At 40.9% G+C, this 8,029-nt stretch overlaps 2 non-coding genes across 2 annotated transcripts; both read right to left on the reverse strand.

Moving 5' to 3' along the window:
* Nucleotides 1–4,040: 4,040 nt before the first annotated feature.
* On the reverse strand, nucleotides 4,041–4,114 carry TRNAI-AAU (transfer RNA isoleucine (anticodon AAU)). The gene has a single exon. It is a non-coding gene; the product is annotated as a tRNA-Ile (tRNA).
* A 2,719-nt stretch (nucleotides 4,115–6,833) lies between these two features.
* On the reverse strand, nucleotides 6,834–6,907 carry TRNAI-AAU (transfer RNA isoleucine (anticodon AAU)). Its single transcript has one exon. It is a non-coding gene; the product is annotated as a tRNA-Ile (tRNA).
* Between the last annotated feature and the right edge of the window lie 1,122 nt (nucleotides 6,908–8,029).

Here is an 8,029-nt window from a genome sequence, read left to right on the forward strand (position 1 = left end):
AACTGAAAAGCTATGAAGACGTAGTATATAAAGCGGCGGACAAGGGTGGGAACATCGTGATCTGGCCAACGAGAAGTATGAAAAGGAAGCCTTTAGGCAGTTAAGAGATAAAAAGACCTATCAAAAATTAACCCATAACCCTGTTGCCATTTTTTCAGCTGAATTACTCAAAATTCTAACTCTGGCCCATGACAAAGGCATAATTCCAAAAAACGTTTTGTCTGGTCTAATGACCCAGTATCCAAGAATACCAACGTTATATTTTCTTCCCAAAGTCCACAAAAATATGACAGACCCCCCGGGACGTCCGATAGTATCTGGGATAGGTGGACTCTGCGATCCCATCTGCAGGTTCATCGATCACTATTTAAAATCATCGGTAGAATGTCTACCGTCCTACGTTAGGGACACTACGGATGTCCTGAAAAGGATTGATGGTGTCAGCCTTGATGCTGACATGATTCTGGTGACAGCTGACATCGAGTCGCTGTACACCAGTATACAACATAATGATGGTCTGCAAGCTGTGCGCTTCTTCTTGGGGATGAGCAGTTGGGACGGCCCCATGTGTCGACTGGTTGTGGAACTTTTGGAATACATCCTTACACATAACTTCTTTGTTTTTAAGGATGTGTTCTACCTGCAAAAGCAGGGCACTGCCATGGGGGCGGCGTGTGCGCCGTCATATGCAAACCTGTTTCTCGGCCTCTGGGAGAGGCAGGTTTTCCATGGTGGCGGCGCCCTCGCCGTCGACCATGTGCAGTGCTGGATGAGATACATTGATGACGTTCTGTTTATCTGGCAGGGGACAGAAGTACAGCTGATACAATTTATGCAGGATCTTAACAAGAACGATTTAAATATAAAGCTCACCTATGTTTTTGATAAGCGCAGAGTTGAGTTTTTGGATATTTCAATAGAGGCGGATGAGATTGGTCATCTTCAGACTGATGTCTTCAGGAAGAAGACTTCTGTGAACGCCTTGCTTCATGCGACTTCTGCCCACAGCCAGTCGACGATTGGCGCCGTCCCTACTGGTCAATTTCTGAGAATGAGACGCATTTGTTCATCAAATGTGAACTTTGAGAAGCAGTCTAGCGACTTACGCGAAAGATTTCTGGATAGGGGGTACAGCCAGAGAAGTATCAAAAGGGGATATAGACGGGCAAAACTGACGAGCCGGAATTCAATCTTGCATCCTGTGGGGTCAAATACAAAAAAGACTGATCAAAATAATACTCGATACATTACCACATATAATAACCAATGGCACATGGTAAGATCCATTTTGGATAAACATTGGCCAATCCTGCATTTGGAACCCGCCTTCGCGGGGAATTTATCTTTAAGACCTCAGATGACAGCTCGAAGGAGCATGAATATTAAGGACATGTTAGTAAAGAGCCATTATATACCAACACAACAAAATCCTTTTTCATCAAGTAGTCCCAGATTGGGCTGTTACCCTTGCAGTGACTGCCTATCATGTGCGAATATGACTCGGACAACACATTTTGCGTCAATGATAGAAAATAGGGTCTTTGATATACGACACTACATTTCTTGCAGCACAGTGAACGTAATTTATTACGCAACCTGTGGCTGCCAGAAAGTATATGTTGGCCTGACCTCAAGACAACTGAGGATCAGGATAAGAGAACATGTGCGTGACATAATGGCTGCCAAGGATATTGAGGATATTACACTCCTTAAGACCATTCCCAGACACTTCAAGATACACCATGCCTGTGACCCAAAATCCTTTAAGGCATGGGGTATTGATAAAGTGTTCTGTGGTATTAGAGGTGGGGATTACAAAAAATTGTTGGCTCAGAGGGAATGTAAGTGGATTATCACCCTTGGTACCATGGCCCCTGTTGGACTGAACGAAACATTAAGCTTTGCCTCCTTCCTTTAGAAAATTCGTTGTCTGCCATTTATTTTAAACGGTTTTATTCTGTATATCTATTAATCTATGTTTTTGTTCTGTTTAGTTTGCTACCTTATTCCTCCATACCAGAGTTTTTCTGAGTTATTTGTGGCCGATGGGATGGAACATCATGAGCTGGATTTGTTTGGAGAAAAATTCTCTTACTTCCTGATATCCTGGAATGTGATGGGACTCCATTGGAATACATTCACATGCTGCTTTTTGTTCACTATTGTATCAACACTTACGAGTCTATGCTTAAACTATAGTATGGGTTCTGACATTTACTTTTGTGAAAATTTATTATTCTTGTACTTTTTGAAGTTTATATCAATTGTTTATATTTATGTCAATTCACACAATTGTGTATGGATGTCCGGGTGGAATGCACACTTGGATTAATTTTTCCTTGTTGGCATTCTCCCTGAACATCCAACAATAATATTTTTGTTCACCTTATTATTGCTGTGTTTTTTTCAGCATCTTATCATTGCTGGATTATCCAGCATCTTATTATAATTTTTTGTCACTTTTTATTATTAGACAAATAGATTGTCTATTATGACTCATAATTTGGTATTTCTTTATATTTGACTTATTATTATTTATTATTTTTGTTAGATTACCCTACATCTATATGTGTTGGTTTCTTTTTATACAATTATGAGGAGAATTTTTTCACTATAATAGCCTGTGTATATATGTGGTGGATGACATTTTTGTTTTCCTTTTGAAATCAGCCCGTATTCCAAAAGGGGGGGAAAATCAATAGATTTTTCAAACACTTTTCTCTAGATAATTTTTGAGATTTGCCATCGTTCTCTATTACTTACTTTGGTCCTCATCTGTGCGTGTCGAGTGTGTCGCCCGCGGTCCTTGCTCTTGTGACTGGCTGTGCCTGTCTGCGCGTGCGCGGTTTCCGGAGCCGCGCATGCGTGGTCGGGTTCCGGCGGCTCGGAGCTGTGATGGTGTGGTGACTCATCTCGGCACGCGCGATGAGAGCTAAAGCTCAGGCTCTCATTGGCCTGACAAATCAGCTGACTTCCCGACCTATCGTATGTAAGAGGTCTAATTTGTACAACTCAGAACACCCCTTGAAAAAGCAATCTACGCGAAACGCGCGTTGGGGTTTTTCTCCACACTTGGGAGCTGTTACAACTGAGGAGCCACATGGGTTAGTACTTGCTGGTCTTTTCCACTAAAGACTACTATTTTTTGTCATATTGTTACCAGGTTACCTGTATACTTAGACAATGTCTGAAATAGGTTATCTCTATTACTGGTTCCTTTTTTGAATTAGTCACTATATTGGTACTGAGTGTGTTTAAACTACTTATTACTATAAACAAATCACTACCCCTGTATTCCCGATTACTGTTTACAGAGATGTAGTACACTGGGAATTTGCAGATTAATATTCTTGGACACAAGTGTTCCGCTAGTCTTATTATATGGTTCTAGGGACTGGTTTCAGAGTATATTATATCCTTTTGGTAACTTTTTTTGGGACACCTTCCCGATCAATGTGACATATACAAACTGTATTTATTAATGTAGTTTTGTGGCTCCATACTGTCTCCTACTTTGGAGATATGCAGTTATTGGGTTTGTAGTCTGTTTTTAACTATGTATTTTTGTATGTTTCAATAAAATTTGTACTTTTCGATATTTTGTGCTTCTTACTCAAATAGTTCCGACTCCTTTTTCTCGTGTATTTAGTAACTTACACAATTGATGCTGTCTACGTTTAATAAACGCAAAATCTAAAAAGTCTGCTGGAAAACCAGGTAATCGTTGCTTTCCAGGGACGAGTGTCGGGTAATCATTATTTACTGGATACGTTTTAATTCCATTAGTAATGTTATTTTTTTCTTCTTTTTCTCAGTTCTGCTATGAATCAAATACATGATCTGTGGGGATAACGGTGACAGAACTACCGATGATCATTTTTATCCATGTTCCTATCAGACGGTCTGACCATTATGTATATGGATAACAATTGATGTTTTCGTAAATTAAAATAAAACCTTTTCAAGATAAAAAAAATAAATTGACCTAAAACACAATAGATTTTCATAGATTTCACTTGTAAATAAGTCAAAAAGGAAAGTGGCCAATACGGGGATCGAACCCGCGACCTTGGCGTTATTAGCACCACGCTCTAACCAACTGAGCTAACCGGCCACGTGACAATGCCCTTCCACAATGTTTTTATTTTTTATGGTACCACCTGTATCTCTTTTAATAGTTTTGGTGCAAATCGCTCCAACTGACTCATTAACTTAGAATGGCGTAAAAAAACACCGGACTTACTACATGAAGGCCAGCGTGTTTTGCCAAGAGTGTCCCTTTAAGTTGCTCATATCTATAGGGTGATGCAGAGGTAAGAGTCGTGCTTGGGTCCTGGTGCCTGAGAGGGGCCACATAAGAAGACCCCAGTATTATAAGTGGCACATGGTAGGTCGGGGGTCCTATTATAGATTTTGCATTGGGGCCAAGGAGCTTCAAGTTGGTCACATATATAAAGAGGAACTATAACAAACAGAACAAATACAGTTCTGCCCCGCAGGAAATGCTTCATCAACCAGAACAAGTACTTCACATGTAACGGACATTAGTGGGAGCATTTTTCCTTATTCTCATTCACGATTAGTGCACGAGGGACAATACAAAGGTAGGATATTCTACATGATACAATTTTGTGAGACAAGCTGTAGATTTAATTAGTATAATTTTGGGACACATGACTTTTTGATCACTTTCTATTTAACTTTTTGGAATAGGAAATTACCAAAAACGAGCAATTTTGGAAAAATGATTTTATCGGGTTTTTATTCGGCATTCACCGCGCGCCATAAATTACATGTTAACTTTACTCTGTGACTCAAATACGATTACGGCGATACCAAAATTATAATTTTTTTTATGTATTGCAGCTTTTTCACTATAAAAACACTTTTTTGTTAAATAATTTGTTTTCTGCGTCACCATATTCTGGGACCCATAACTTTTTTATTTATGCGTGGACAAAGCTGTGTCAGGGATTTTTTTTATTGGTATTATTTTGAAGTAAATGTGACATTTTGATCACTTTTTATACCATGTTTTGGGATGAGATGTGACCTAAAAACAAAGATTTTGCCGTTGTTTTTCATATTTTTTTCTTTTTTTTTTACGGCGTTCACCATGCGGGATAAATGACATAATAGTTTTATAGTTTGGGTCGTTACGGATGTGGCGATACCAATTATGTATAGTTTCTTAATTTTTGAAAGTTTTTTCCAATAATAAAGGACTCCGCTTCTGAGCCCGCACCATCACCGCGACGTAGCTGTACTGCGGTTTGCGGGAAGGGGTTACAGCGATAATTTGCGTTCGGCTTTCCGTTCATCGATTCCTCTGACGGAGATGTTAAAGGGTAGGTGTAATGAAATTTTTATTTTTTATCAAATTGCTTTTAGTGTGTTATTAAAATAAATTTTACTTATTTGTGTTCTTGTGTTCTACTTTTTACTTTTTTCTTACTTTGACTTCCGTATGGGGGCTGCCATTTTTTTTTTCATCTCTGTATGTGTCGATTAATGTCACATACAGAGATATGGCACATACAACCCCATAGAGAATGCGAACAGGAGCCGTTCCATTCACTGCAGCGTACTCCGTCTGTGTGGGAACGGCGCATGCGTCGCTCCCACACAGACCAAAAGGAAGGTCTTCAGCCGAGCTAAATCCGGCGCCATTTTCATGTGGACTGGAAGCCGCGGCCAGACAGTAAGATGACTACTTCCGGCCGCGGCTTCCGGCCATGTGTTCAAGGAAGCGAAGGCGCAAGAAATAGGAGCGGAGGCGGCAGCAGGAGCAGGTAATTTATCTTTGTGTATGTGATGTGTGTATTATGTTCGTGTGATACTGTCTGCTGAGCACTGTTTCTAATCCTCCTACACTGTGCATTCGCTCAGAAAATGGCAGTAAATAGTGTAGGAGGTTTGAAGATTCAAACCCCTCCTTCTCCTTGCACTAGCCAGGATAAGGGAGGGGGGGGGGGTTGTGTGAGGACACTAGAGCGAGTGTGTCTACCCCAAATTTGTAGCATAAAGCAATGAGGTTGCTTTACCACAGTGACTGTGATGGTGCATTATGTGTTGTTTATTGTGAGTCCTCAGCAGAGAGGGATGACTCTCTAATCAAGTACCACATGTCATGTCTCCAGCCTATGGACAATCAGACGAGTCAGAGGTGAAGTCCACAAGACATAAAGTCTTCTCATTGTCCGGGATCCACAGGGGGTCATCAGGAGACACCACAGTTATATTCAGCTCAGGTGCAGACCAGCAAACAAAGGTGATCCAATTATCTTCCCCATTGTGTCCTCATCCTGGCTGTGGCAATACACATAATAGCACAAAGGACCACAACTCACTTACAGACAGTAGAGACACAAACTAAAGTCATTATAATGATGGTGACTAGAAACTGCCAAGATGTTACTCCCCCTGACGGGTATATAAGGGCTTGTCCTGGGGAGGATGGAGATCTTCTGGATTTAGACCTTCAGGAGAGCTGAAGCTGAGGCCAGCGCTCTGAAGGTGTTCCTGTGATCACCTTATTTTGTGGACTGTGTGCTGTTCCTGCATTGAACGTGACTTGTTCTGTGAACTTTGGATGCAGTAACCCTGTTGAAGTTGCCCTGCCCTGTCGTCACTGGCTCTGTTGATCGTGCATTAACCTAACGAACCCCATGACAGTGACCATGCTGCAATTTTGGCAATTGCTCCCTCTAGTGACCAGCACATGGAAATGTTATAAATTAGAATCTAATCGATCCCCGTACTGGCCAGTTCCTTTTTCCACTTATTTTTACATTTTCATAGATTTCACTTGTAAAATAAGTGGAAAAAGGAACTGGCCAGTACGGGGATCGAACCCGCAACCTTGGCGTTATTAGCACCACGCTCTAACCAACTGAGCTAACCGGCCATGTGATGATCCACTCCCAAAACGTTTTTTGTTTTTTTTATGCTACCTCCTGTATCACTTTTAACCATTTTGGTGCAAATCGCTCCAACTGGCTCCTTTACTTAGAATGGCATAAGAAAATACCGGACTTACTACATGAAAGTCAGCGTGTTTTGCTAGGAGTCATCCTTTAAGTTGGTCATATATATATATAGGGTGATGCAGAGGTAAGAGTCGTACTTGGGTCCTGGTGCCTGAGAGGGGCCACATAAGAAGACCCCAGTATTATAAGTGGCACATGGTAGGTCGGGGTTCCTATTATAGATTTTGGATTGGGGCCAAGGAGCTTCAAGTTACTCTCAGACGTTGGTCACATATAAAAAGATGAACTATAACAAACAAAACAAATACAGTTCTGACCCGCAGGAAATGCTCCATCAATCAGAACAAGTACTTCACATGTAACGGACATGAAGGTACAAGGACGACAAGGGGCCACACAAACACCCTCCTATCTGATAAATATACGAGGACACAAATACAATTGGAAGGTGCTTGTCACAGATTTATTAAATGTTGTCTTTTACAGAACCTGAAAAATATACAAAAACAAGTATAAACATATTATATACACAATTAATATATTAACATTTTTGTGGCTAAGTCCTTGACAACCGTCAAACATAAATAAAGCAATACCCTTACACCACTAGCTGTGACCATATAAGCTACAGTGGCATCATCACGGGTATGCTATAACTCCACTCCGTACCACGCTTCCCAGGGTCCGCCCCTTAGAGAAGCCTAAATCCATAGCTTTAAAATAAAAAACAATACAATATATTGTGTCTAAAACAGCAATAAATAAAAATAAAAGATACTGTTGCCGAGAACCCGCCACAGCATGAAAACTTGACTCTTTAAGTTTTCATACGCCACCACACCTGAACACCCAACTCCAGGCTTTCCTTCAGCCCACATTTAAAAACATCCAGGCCCACGTCTGTCAAGTGAACCCCCGTACTTACCAATGTAACATCCACGATCCTCCAACAGTCGTTGACAAACTACTAACCCGCCGTTCAACTGGACAAAGTTGGCCACCGACTTATTAATCTTAACCCTAGTCCTATTCAGCGATGA

The sequence above is a fragment of the Rhinoderma darwinii genome, chromosome 3 (genome assembly GCF_050947455.1).
Source record: "Rhinoderma darwinii isolate aRhiDar2 chromosome 3, aRhiDar2.hap1, whole genome shotgun sequence".
Classification (NCBI taxonomy): Eukaryota; Metazoa; Chordata; class Amphibia; order Anura; family Rhinodermatidae; genus Rhinoderma; species Rhinoderma darwinii.